This window comes from Pteropus medius, unplaced genomic scaffold (assembly GCF_902729225.1).
Source record: "Pteropus medius unplaced genomic scaffold, Ma_sr-lr_union100, whole genome shotgun sequence".
Lineage (NCBI taxonomy): Eukaryota > Metazoa > Chordata > Mammalia > Chiroptera > Pteropodidae > Pteropus > Pteropus medius.
Window position 1 is genome coordinate 2,307,960 of NW_024351072.1, and position 12,099 is coordinate 2,320,058.

The following is a 12,099-nucleotide window of genomic DNA, read 5'->3' on the forward strand; positions in this document are numbered from 1 at the left end:
TAGCTATTGAAACATTTGGTCTGAAGGGCAAATGGAAGCTAATGAATTGCATGGTAATCAGGTTGGAATGATCAAGAAGAAGGCACGAATTAGAGTACTAGGTTGATCAGAGTGAGTTGTCCAGCAGAGATAGTAAGCAAAAAGAGAGTTTTTGCAGGCTATTTGTGTGTGGTGGTTCATGGCTCTATGGTATAGGAGGAGGCCTTACAAATGAGACGTAAGTTGAGGAACTAATTAGAACATTGTACTTCATGGAAGATTGGATTAAATGACTTCATATTCCTATTCAATTTTAATCTTTTTTTTAGCTAAAATTTTATTTTTTTAACTTTTTAAAAATTAAGTTTATTGGGGTAACATTGGTTAATACAATTATATAATTTTCAGGTGTACATTATAATTTGACATCTGTATATTCCATTGTGTGTTTACCTCCCAAAGTCCAGTTCCCTTCAGCTACCATATATTTGATCCCCTTTTACTACTTCACCCTCCCGCGACCCCCTATATTTGACTCTCTTTACCCCATCTACCCCACCCCTTCTTCCCCACACCCTACCATCTGGTAACCACTAGTCTATAGTCCATGTCCATGAGTCTCTGCATATTTGTCCTGTTCATTTGTTCCTTTTAGGTTTATATCCCACATATACGTGATATTATGTGATTTTCGACTTTTTCTGTTTGGCTTATTTCGCTTAGCATTATTATATTGAAGTCTAGCCATGTTGTAGAAAATGGCAGTATTTCATCTCTTCTTATGGCTGAGTAATATTCCATTGTATATCTGTGTTATCTTTACCAGGTTTTGGTATAAGAGTAATATTGGCCTCATAAAGTGAGTTGGGAAGTATTTCCTCATTTTCGATTTTTTGGAAGAGTCTGAAGAGAATAGGTATATCTTCTCTGAATGACTGGTAGAATTTGCTGGTAAAACCATCTGGTATTGGACTTTTACTTTTTGGTAGGTTTTTGATGGTTGTTTCAATTTCCATACTGCCGATAGGTCTATTTAGATGTTCCAGTTCTTCTTGATTCAGTCTAGGAAGGTTGTATATTTCTAAGTACTGGTCCATTTCTTCTAGGTTATTAAATTTGGTATTATATAATTTTTCATAGCATTCTTGTATAATCCTTTGTATTTCTACAGTATCTGTTGTAATTACCCCCCTTTCATCCCTGATTTTGTTTATTTATGTTCTTTCTCTTTTTTCTTTAGTTATTCTAGCCAGGGTATTGTCAATTTTATTAACTTTCTCAAAGAACCAGCTGTTTGTTGCATTTATTTTTCATTTTTTTGTTTGTTTGTTTTCAATTTCATTTATTTCTGCTCTAATTTTGATGATTTCTTTTCTTCTGTTGACTGTAGGCATTTGTTCCTCCTTTTCTAGGTTTTCAAGATGAAGCGTTAGGTTGATTATTTGGGCTCATTCTTGTTTTTGGAGATAGGACTGTAAAGACATGAACTTTCCTCTTGTGACTGCTTTTGCCATGTCCCAGAAGTTTTGATATGTTGTACTATCATTATCATTAATTTCTATATATCTCTTGATCACTCTTTTTATTTCTTCTCTGACTCAGTTATTCTTCAGTAGCATGTTGTTTAATCTCCATGTAGTTGTGGTTCTTTCTGCTTTCTTTTTGCAGTTGATATCTCGTTTCAAAGCATTATGATCAGAGAATAATATTGGTATGATTTCAACCTTCTTATATTTGTTGAGGTTATCTCTCTGTCCCAGTATGTGGTCGATTCCTGAGAATGTCCCATGTGCACTAGAGAAGAGTGTATAAGCAGCTGTTTTGAGATGAAAGGCTCTGTAAATGTCAATTATGTCCAGTTGGTCTAATGTATCATTTAAGGATATATTTTTTTTTTATTGATTATCTATTTAGATGATCTGTCCATATCTGACAGTGTAGTACTTAGGTCCCCTACTACGATAGTGTTTTGGTTTGTTTCCCACTTTAGTTCTGTTAGTAATTGCTTTATATATTTCAGTGCTATCTGTTTGGGAGCATAGATATTAATAAGTGTTATGTCTTCTTGGTGCATGATTCCCTTTATCATTATGAAATGTCTCTCAGTATCTTTCTTTATCTTTTTTACTTTGAAGTCTATTTCATCTGATATTAGTACCACTACTCCTGCTTTTCACCGAATGCCATTTGCTTGAAATATTATTTTCCACCTTTTCACTTTCAGTCTATATTTGTCGATAGAGCTGAGATGTGTCTCCTGCAGGCAGCATATCGTTGGGTGTTGTTTTTTGATCCAATCTACAACTCTATGCCTTTTTATTGGTGAGTTCGGTCCATTTACATTTAGGGTGATTATTGAAATATGGGGTCTTCTTATAGCCATTTTATCTTTTGCTTTTTGGTAGCTAGGTGTTTCCATTGTTTTCTTGTCCTCGTGTTTCTGTTTTCTTTATTTTGGTTGGCTTTTCTGAGTTTTCCCTCTTGTTCTTCTTGTTTTATATTATATACTTCAGTTCTGAACCTTTGGTGTGTGGTTACCTTGTGAATACGAAAAGGATATATATACACACATACAGTCGTCCATTTTCTTCTGCATGTGCCTTATCTCCTTTCCCCTTTTCAAGTTTGAATCTTTGAATCCTCTCCTTTTCATTCATTGTTATCTCAATTTGCCCCTATGTATGCTAAACGTTCATTGCTATCTTGCTATAGCAATTATGTTCTCATTATTTAAGCTTATAATGCTCTGTTCTTAGTAGAGTTACACTCCTCTGCTTCCATTTGTCTGATAGTCACTTTATTCCTAATTAAATTTTTTTTCGTCATTTTGTTTTAGGTGAACTGACCTCTTTCTTTATTTCCTGTAGTGCAGGCCTTGTAGTGGAGAATTCCCTCAATTTTTTGTATGTCTCAGAAGGTCTTAATTTCTCCTTCATATCTAAAAGCGATCTTAGCTGGATACATTGTTCTAGGCTGGTAGTTCCTTTCACTTAATAGTTTAAATATTTGATTCTATTTCTTTCCAGCTTTAAGGTTTGCTCTGAGAAGTTCGACAATAATTTAATGGGGTTTCCCTTTATGTGTTACTGTTTTCTCTCTCTGGCTGCCCTGAGAATTCTGTCTTTGTCATTGATTTTGAAAATTTTTATACAATGTGTCTTAATGAAGGCCTTTTTGGGTTGAGATAATTGGGTGTTCTGTTGAATTCTTGAATTTCAAGCTCTAGCTCATTCCTTAGATTTGAGAAATTCTCGTTAACTATTTGTCTGAAAATTCTTTCTAGTTCCTGCTCTTTTTCCTCTCCTTTGACAATGTCCATTTTTCTTATGTTTCCTCTCCTGGTGGTATCAGCTACTTCTTGTATTTCTCTTTCATTATTTTTCATTCTTCAGTTTCTCTCTCTTCCTTCTGATTTATTTCTACATTTCTGTCCTTGATATCACTGATCCTTTCCTCCATTTGGTCAACTCTACTTCCCAAGCTTGCTATTTCATTTTTCAACTCTTGCTGTGTGTTTTTTTTTATCTCTAGAAGATCTATTCTGTTGTTGTTGTTTTTTTATTAATGGTTTCAATCTCCTTGCTCTGCTTATATGTGTTTTTTTTTTGTTTTGTTTTGTTTTGTTTTGTTTTCAATTCCTGAAATTGTTGATATGACTCGTTTTGGAACTCACTGAGTTTTTTTCAGAAATACCATCCTGAATTCTCTGTCATTTAAGTTTCATATTTCTATGTCTGTAAGTTTATTTTCTGGACAATTTTCTCTTTGTTTCTGAGATGTCTTGTCATCTTGGTTGTTCATGGTGGTTAATAGATTATTTTTCCACCTGGGCATTAATGGAAGTGTATTCTGTTTTTTCCATAAAGAAGATTTATTATATAAAGTTCTCTCTTTTGCTTGCTGCAAAGAAGGCACTTTTCATTTGGTTTCCAGTAGGTGTTGTCTAAGTCTCTTGGATCCCTGCTTTATGTAAAGCCTAAATAATGCCTTTTTATTTTCTTGTAGATATTTAATCATGCTTGCTACCCTCATTTTCAGTTCCTGTCAGTGTCAGCGACCGTTTCAGCAGGGTTTGCTGAGATTCCCCTCGGACTCCATGGTGATTGGTCTCGGAGAGTATAGGAGTATGGGCCTTCTGGGTTGGGGGCTATGGTTCAGCCTTGGTTTTTCAACCAAGGCCGGTAAAAATCAACTTTTGTTTCTCTGCAATCCCACTTCTCTGCTTTCTTCCCTGATGACTGGGTCCTGCTGTTGGCTAAGTGGAACTCACAGTTCCCCCAAACAGGGCTGTTCAGGGAAGTTGCCGCACCTTGTCCTTGCCCGCTCCTCCTACAGGGAGCTCTGGAGGCTGTGATAGGCAGCCTCTTTATTTCTCCCAATCCATCACCCAACACCCAGGGTTCTGACCGGTGGTAGCTCTTATGCACAGATCCCACACTCAGAAGTGCTGATGTGCAGTTTTTTTTTTCTTTTGTTGCTGAGTTTTAGATGTTCGGCTTATTGTTGTTTTAAGGAGAGAGATCAGGCGATGTCTCTTACTTCACCATATTTTCCACAATTCTCAATTTTAATAATCTTTGAAAATTTGGATTGTTAAAAAACGATGCTCGACATGCTCATATTTTTAACCTTTGACTCCATTTCTTCATTTCTAAACGAAGTATAATAAATCAAACATCACAAGATTAACATGATAATTAATGAAAATGAAGCATTATAAATTATTTAGTACAGTGCCTGGCACATAATATTTGCTTAGTAAATGATAACTGTAATTATTATGAAAATTCTTAAAATACATTTTCTTGTCTAGTCTTTCTTGATAGAAAATTTTGTTGGTCATTTTTATAAATTACAAATTGTGGAGCTAATTTTTTAAATTGGTGACATGTCTCATAATAAACATATTGCCAAATTATTGATGATTGGTACAAAAATTCTCTTGTAATTGTTTTTCGACATTACCTTAGTAGTAATAACTTTTTATCTATTTTTGTCCATGATTCTAATTTTGACTAAATAAAGTTTGCATTGCTTTTCTGTTTGCTTTGCATGACATTTGCCCTTTTACTTGGATTTATTAGAGCAAATCTCTTAGGGTGATTTGGAATATAATACTAAATCATATTAATAAAATAAACCCCAGTCATCGAATTTAAATCAGATGCTATACAACCAAAAATCATGACATATAACTACTCTTTTGTTTTATTATTTGCAATTTATAGTAACTGATTTGAAATTTATTTTACTAATTTAAAAGAATGTGATATTTTATAGGAAAGTAGAGTGTAATAGAAAGTGATGAACTAGAATAGCTATTAAGGGCATAGGTTTTTGTAGTGGGGCAGATTTGTTTCAATTTCAATTCTAATATTGTGAAATCCATGGATAAGTTATATAACTGTAACTAATCTCAGCATTGGTTTTCTTATGTCTACAATAGGGAAAGTTATGTCTAGCTTAGAGTGTTGTCAATGAGGCTTAAATTAAATGAAATGAGTCATAAAACATTTACCAGAGTAAAACATAGCTGGCACTTAAAAATTACAGGTTCTTTCTACCACCACTATTATAATGATTGTTAATCATTTCGACATTATAAAACAATCTTTTAACATGCTCATTTTGATGAAAGAACTCAGATATATTCTTCTCTTTGAATCTGGTATTTTATCTGATTGTATGATATATTTTGCACATTAATCTTTATAACCCATTTACTCTAGTATATTGTTAATTTAGGTAGAGGTGATATTGAAAACATTTTAACAGTTAATACTGCATAAACACTGACAATTCAGAACATATTACTGATCAGTCAGAATGGGCACTGGCCCTAACAACCCATTAATGCCTTACCAGTATATACAGGTTGACTGTCAACCTGCCTTTGGCATATAGCTGAAGGTGTGGCAAAAATCCATGGGTATTTGAAAGGCTAAAGTTGGAAGGATGACAAGCCCAAAGAAGGTTTCATTATAGACAGGCTCACAAAGATAAAAGTCTAATGTATATTGTGGTGTATTATTCTTTACTAAAATCTTTTGAGATGGTATGGGGTTTCTGTCCCAGTTTTCCATCCATTAACCTCATTGATTGTGAGTATAGTCTTTGGTAAGGCATGACTATGTTGCTTAGTGGGAAACAGATGTGATGATAGCTCGGCTTTCTTCACTTATTTAGGTAATAGTAATACAGGCAATAGATTGGTTCAAGATTGATGTGGAACATGTGTGTCTCTGCACCACCAAATCAACTCAATTACACTTCTGAAACATTTTTGGTCTGATCTGTACATGCTTAATTTAATTCTAGCCTAACTAAGTATAGTGGTATCTAAGCTTGGTATGACATCTCACAGTAATACCAGATATTTAAGGACATTGGCCTGATTCTCTGATACGAATTAATTTCAACTATAAAAATATCTGTAATGTGCAGCACATTTGCTTGGGGATGGATAAAATGCTAGAAATCAAGCTATCAAAGTTAAATTCAAAAGGGTATTATAACTCCAAAAATAATTAGGAATAAGAGTTAATCTCACTTGGCAATTTCAATAAAGATAGTTATTCAGATATATTAAACTACCTATTAGATAATTTTTGTATAAATATTGGGCATTCAAATCAAACCTACTAGAGTCCTTAGCAGGTCAACATGGTGCCTTGTAGACAATAGTAAGGAGTTTTTCATTCCATGTGTAAGTTAATCTTCTGGATATTTTTGAGCCCAGGAGTATTACATGATCAGGTTTATGTATTAAAAGTGATAATTTAAAAAAGAAAAATAAAGAATTACCCTGGGTATGATTGACAGTGTCTAGTACTAGGGTGATTTTTTTTTTTAGAGGAGGTGATAAATAGTAAAATTTAGTATTTATTTTGAAGATGGAGCTATCAGGATGTCTGGGTAGATTTGATGTGGGTGGTAGATGAAAGGAAAGAACAAAATCAAGGATGACTCTTCAATGTTTAAGCAACTAGGAGAATGACGATGCCATTTACTCAGCTGCAGAAGATATGACATGGGTGAATATTTTCTGCTCTCTCAGCCTCCAAATCTGTGTTAACCTCATCATCTATTTTCTGCACTTCTACTCTTTGGATGGTAATACTATTAAAGAATCATTAATTTCTGCTGACTGAATTAAACACTGTAGATTCATCATCTTTTAACTCATCTGGATTGTCATTGTTGTCTAACAATATATTTATTCAATTATTAAATTCTGCATGAAAGACATTCCAAACTCTTCCACTTTTCTTAAGCCACCCTCTCCTATTCTCAGCAAGTTACTGCATATTTTACTTTGTAGAGCAGCTTCAGGTCACCTGATAAGAATTTTCTCATATTTTTAGGACCTCTTCTGCTTTTATCCTATCTTAGAGGAGAGTTTCCTATTCCTTTTCAAAGTTAAAATCTTACTTATCCTCTTGACTAAAGGAAGAAATGGTAGAAAATTGGATTATTGTTTCTTCTCTTCCTTGTATCTTTCAGAGAGTTCATTTTCCACTGAGATTACTAGTTATAATGATTGTGTTAGCCTAAATCTGTCAGATGCCATCATGTAAAGAAGGACCTCCTGAAAGAGAAACCAGTACAAAGGAATTAAAAGAGAGAGAGACTTGGTTACACTGTTTAAGGTCTCTTGCATCTTACCCAGCCTAAAGCTATATACATCCCTAGAATTTAAGTTATATAATTTTATAAATTACATTTTTAGATTTTTGCTTAAGCTAAGTTGAGCTGGGATTCTTTTATTTGCAACCTATTTAGTCCTGGATGATAGCCCTCCTATGGGGACTCCTGAAGCACCTCTGTGACTCTAGGAATCATATTGAAAAATAACTATTCTTGAATATCTTTAAAAACTCAATTTTAGGAAATTAAGAAAGTTTGAACATGTTTTTAGAAAGAGGAAAAAGAACCATTGGGGGAGAGAGAGAGTTGATTAATGAAAATGGTGAGAGAAAATATGCTCAAAAACATAGGTAAGAAATTAGCTTTAGAAGGAAGAAGGAAAATCTGAGTCAGACGAGGGAAATGAGAATTCTTTCTGGATCTCATCAAACTTATTGAACCAACTTTGTTTACTTGCTTGTCTCAGAACCAACCATTGTGGCTAGAGGCATGAAATGTTTAGGCACCTTAAGCCAAGGGCAAGAACCCCTGACCTGTCAGAGATAAGGATGATTAGAACCAGATAGAGAGGGAAGTAATAAATTCCCAAAAGGGGAAAAAAGAGGCATAAAAGTTTTAAAAACCAATGGCCTAGAACATAAGTTAGTAAACTTTTTCTCTAAAAGACTAAATAGTCCATAATTTAGGTTTTGTGAGCTATCTGATCTCTTAGTGCAACTATTCAACTCTACATTTGTAGTGAGAAAATAGGCATAGACAATATGTAAACAAGTGTGTTTGGTTAAGTTCAAATAAAACTTTATTTACAAAAATGGGCAATGGACTCAACTTGGCCTATGGGCTTCAGTTGGCCAACCCCTGTCCTGGAAGTTTAGCAGTAACCTTCTGATTGAAAAACCCAAAATAATTTTCTTAGTGCTCATATTCCTTGAGCATGAAAGTGGAAACAGCCCAATATCACAGAAAAAAGGGAAAGCTATTAAATTCGTGCTTCTTAATCTTATATTTTAGATGCATGATGATTTATTATTCTATATTCAGTATATCCTCATCAACAAAGAATATTTGTAGAGCAATGTTTCCCAAAATACAATACATTCACTACTGGAATTTCATAATAAACATTAAAAATTTTTAAATACTTATGCTAGCACTTAATATTCATGTTTCAACAGATATTAGTTCTTTTTGTGGTAGTAAAAGAAAACGAGTTGATTTAAAAAAATAATAATGCATAAATGATAGAAAATGGGGAAACTCTTAAAGAGCATTACTCTCAGTCGTTTGTAGTATAAAATCCATAGTTGTTTTGGATATGCTTTTTCACATTATACATGCTCTCTTATTCCTTCCTTCATGCCACATACTGTCCCCAACCAAAAGATTTCAATATACCTTTCTAGGAGCTAGGCTTCGCCATTCTTTCCATTTTAAGAATCATCTAGGAAAATAAAATCTAATTCTTCTGGACTTTCTATTTTTCTGGGCTTTTCTATTTTTAATGTGCTAAGTGCACTTGACTGTCTCTTGGCCCAAAAATCTTTAAGCTACCATGTGGTACTTGACACCACAACTGTCTCATATTCACATGGCCAAGATAAAGCCAAAAGCTCACCATGTAAGACAACTTTTCTGTCATCTGTTTCTTCTAATGGTACTACTGTACCGTTAGTCACTCAGACTGAGAACTTGGGTCACATATTTAAATCGTTTTCTCTGTGAACCAGTCTGAATAATTATTAGGCATTTCTATCATCCAGTGACTCTTGATCCTATTCTCTCTGATAGAACATTTATTCAATAACTCTATTGGGAAGATGCCAGGAGGGAGATGGCTCTTATTGCTCCTCCATCCTCGAGTCTCTTCCTCTAAACAATTCTAAACACTGCTTCTAGATTAATCTTCTTAAAGCACAAATCTAAGATGTCATGATCAAGCACAGCCAATGGCTCTGTATTATCTACTAAATAATGTCTAAATTCATTAATCTAGCATTCAAAATCTTTAATAGTCTGTTCTCATCTAATTATTCATCCTTATATTCTACTACTTCCCTTTATATTTCCTGTGCTCCATGGAACCCAAGTACCCCGCAATTTTATATTTTTCCCCTCTGTGTCATATCATGCTCTCTTTTCCTATCAAGAAGAAGCCCTTCTACCTCTTCTTACCAAAATCATATCAATTTTGAATGATTAAATAAATGATGCTGTATCTATATAGTAGAATATCTTGTGGCTATTAACATAATGGGTTACAAAGGATTATACATTTTATAGACCATCTCCTACATCTCAGACACTCTACCAGTTGCTGAGGATATAGATTTTCATGAGACAGATATGGCTGGTGCCATCATGAAGCATGTGATAGAGTGGGAGTTTCAAACATTGAGAAACTCATCCAAGGTGTGCTAAGAGCTTGGACAGTAACTATAGGGTGATATGGATATTTAACCTAGTATAAAGGTAAAGGGAAGCTACTTGGAGATAGCCATGTTTAAAGCATGTCTGACATGTAGAAAGATAGTGGTCCTCAAACTTTTTTTTTTAATCTCAGGATCCTTTTACATTCTTAAAAATACTCAAATGGCTTTTGTTTCTGTGGACTATCTATCTATCTATCTATCTATCTATCTATCTATCTAATCTATCTACCTATTTATCTACCTACCTATATCAATATTACTGTATTAGAAATTTAAAAAATAATAATTTAAAATTACAATAAACAACATACACAGTTTTATGATAACTATTTTCTGCATCACAAAAAAATTAGTGAGAAGTGGCACTGTTATATATTTTTACTAATCTTTTTAATATCCAGCTTAATAAAAGACAGCTGGATTTTCACATCTGCCTCTGAATTTAGTTTTTTGTGGTATGTTGTTTTGGTTGTAGAATATCAAGAAAATACAGCCTCACAGAGGTATGTAGTTAGATAATAGAAGAGTATTTTAATGGCCTTGTCAGAATATTGTGGATATTCTTCTTTGACACTGCACCAAATGTTAAGTAGCAGTTTCGCAAAGGTTAATTGCAATATGGAATCTAAAACTCTATCAATGAACTTTTCATACTCTGTTACATTAAAATCATTTAGTCTGCTTTTCTCTTTGAATGGATCCTTTAACTATGCATAATGTAACCTCATGGATACCCTGAAAGGGGCTCTCAGATCCACAGGGACCCACTGATCACACTTTGACAGCTAATGGAATAAGAGTTCCTTTGATTTGACAGACAGAGGGGAGAGGGTTTGGGGGATGGAAAATGGGATGAAACATTAAAGAAGTACAAATTAGTAGTTCATAGATGGTCACAGGGATGGTGAACACAGCATAGGGAATGCAGTTAGCATTAAAATGTTGTCTAGGTGGAGGGCCAGGGGAGAGAGGGAGCAATTGGGATTATTTTATGAACTATACAGATGTCTAACCAATGTACTGTATACTTGAAACTAATTTAAATAAATAAATTTAATTAAAAAAAAGAGTTCCTTTAACATTTGGGAGAGGAAAAAATAAAACAAATAGTACAATGGTTAGAAAAGCACATGAAAATGCTCAGGTTATGTTACTGAATAATCGAGGTACAACATACACAGTAGGATCTCAGCTCTTTAAAGGAAAATGATTGACAAAGAATACAGTTTGTAAAAAATACACCAAAATGTTAATAGGAGGCCTTTACGGTCATTTTCTGTACTTTTTACATTTCCCTAAACTTTTGTATTTTCAGCAATGAGCTGGTTATTACTTTGAAAATTAATGAAAAATAAATGGGAAAATAAATATTAAGTATCTCTTAAAACTCTGCTTATAGGTTATATCCGTTGAAGCTTTTTCTTATTCTTTCCCCTATCCAGAATAATCTATCCTTGTTTAGTGATTTCCTAACACTTAGTTTGCACTTTCCTATTGGGACTTTAATTATTTTTCACTGTATTATAGAGGTACAGATTGTACCAGTTGTATTCCCTGAAGGGTAGGAACCAGAGCTTGTTTCCCTAGTATTGTGCATAGTTCCTTAATTGTAAAACTGGCTCAACAGTTTTTAATTAAACTGTATTAAAACCAGTATTTCAACCATTTTAAATGATATTTAAATGTTATTACTAAATAACATACAACTACTCTAGTAAGTTTGAGAAAGTAGAAAAAGTATAGGTAAGACAATGTAATATTATGGTTAACAGCAAAGGCTTTGCAGTTCTACTGACTTAGCTTCAGGTCCAGGATCTATTATGTGCTTATTACTATCACCATGTGGCCATGGACAAGTCCCCTAATCATTGAGATTCCCAGAATCAGAGGTTATAATGAAATCTCCTAGTGTTATGAGGAATTGATGAAATAATGTACATAATATCCTGGTATATAATACTTGATAAATGGTAGTTATTAATATTATTATTACTATTAATATTATTATGGTTATTATTATCTATAATCATTCATCCAGAAATTC

General features: G+C 33.6%; 1 pseudogene; it reads right to left on the reverse strand.

The window, feature by feature from the left end:
* The window catches only part of LOC120586066 (superoxide dismutase [Mn], mitochondrial-like), a 161,074-nt pseudogene that overhangs the window by 119,623 nt on the left and 29,352 nt on the right, over nucleotides 1–12,099 (reverse strand).